The 994-nt window shown below is 38.7% G+C and overlaps 1 non-coding gene across 1 annotated transcript; it reads left to right on the plus strand.

The window, feature by feature from the left end:
- Positions 1–560: 560 nt before the first annotated feature.
- On the plus strand, positions 561–773 carry LOC129406139 (small nucleolar RNA U3). Its single transcript, XR_008630813.1, has one exon. It is a non-coding gene; the product is annotated as a small nucleolar RNA U3 (small nucleolar RNA).
- Positions 774–994: the final 221 nt, after the last annotated feature.

A 994-nucleotide genomic window follows, 5' to 3' on the forward strand; every position in this document is an offset into this window, starting at 1 on the left:
TAACCTACTTTAAAATCTTTTTCAGGACTGGCCTAGATAATAAACTAACAAGTGTAAAATACATAATTTCATAAACAATAAAAAAAAATGATACTCACCATGACCATCCACTCATAAGCAAATTTCATGACTTAATCTTTTCTGGAGCGATAGCACAGTGGTTGGTCATTCGCCTTTCACGCGGCTGACCCGAGTTTGATTCCTCTGTCCCTCTCGGAGAGCCCGGCAAGCTACCAAGAGTATTCAGCCCGCGCGGCAGAGCCTGGCAAGCTATCCGTGCGTACTGGATATGCCAAAAACAGTAACAATAAGTCTCTCAATGAGAGACATTACTGGTGCCCGCTCGAACAAATCGATGAGCAACGGGATAGCAGTGACAGTGACAGTAATCTTTTCTAACAGCTGCGTAGTATTCCATTGTGTAGATATACCAACGTTTCTTTAATCAGTCATCTGTTCTTTGGCACTTGGGTTGTTTCCAGATTCTGGCTATTATGAACAGTGCTACAAAGAACATACAGGTATAGATGTCTTTTCTACTGTACTTTTTTGCACCCTCTAATACTTTATTTTTATGGATCACTTTTATAGTTTGTTACTAGAGAAGTTTCTCTGATCATGCACAGCACCGAAACCATGAGAAGGAGTCAGAGTATTCTCTCCTGAGCGTGAAGCCGAGTCTAGGTGCTGCTTCTGCAACTGCCTTTGACCATTGATGGCCGTTCTTCTCTTCCTTTGGAAGAGTGATAGAGAGAGGATAGAGTCTGAGTGGTTTTGTGAAAAAAAGAATACTAAACTTTATTAAAAGTGTGTGAATCATACAGGTAAGGAGTTGATAGCTAAAATATATAAAAATCTCATAAAACTCAATATCAAAACAATCTTGAATCAATCCCAAAATGGAAGAGTTGAATTGGCTACTTCAAAGAGCAATGACAATTTTCAAGGAAACTGAAAATAGTTTTGTTAGTTTCTTTTCTAAAATGAAAAGGTA

Source organism: Sorex araneus, chromosome 6, assembly GCF_027595985.1.
Source record: "Sorex araneus isolate mSorAra2 chromosome 6, mSorAra2.pri, whole genome shotgun sequence".
Taxonomy (NCBI): domain Eukaryota; kingdom Metazoa; phylum Chordata; class Mammalia; order Eulipotyphla; family Soricidae; genus Sorex; species Sorex araneus.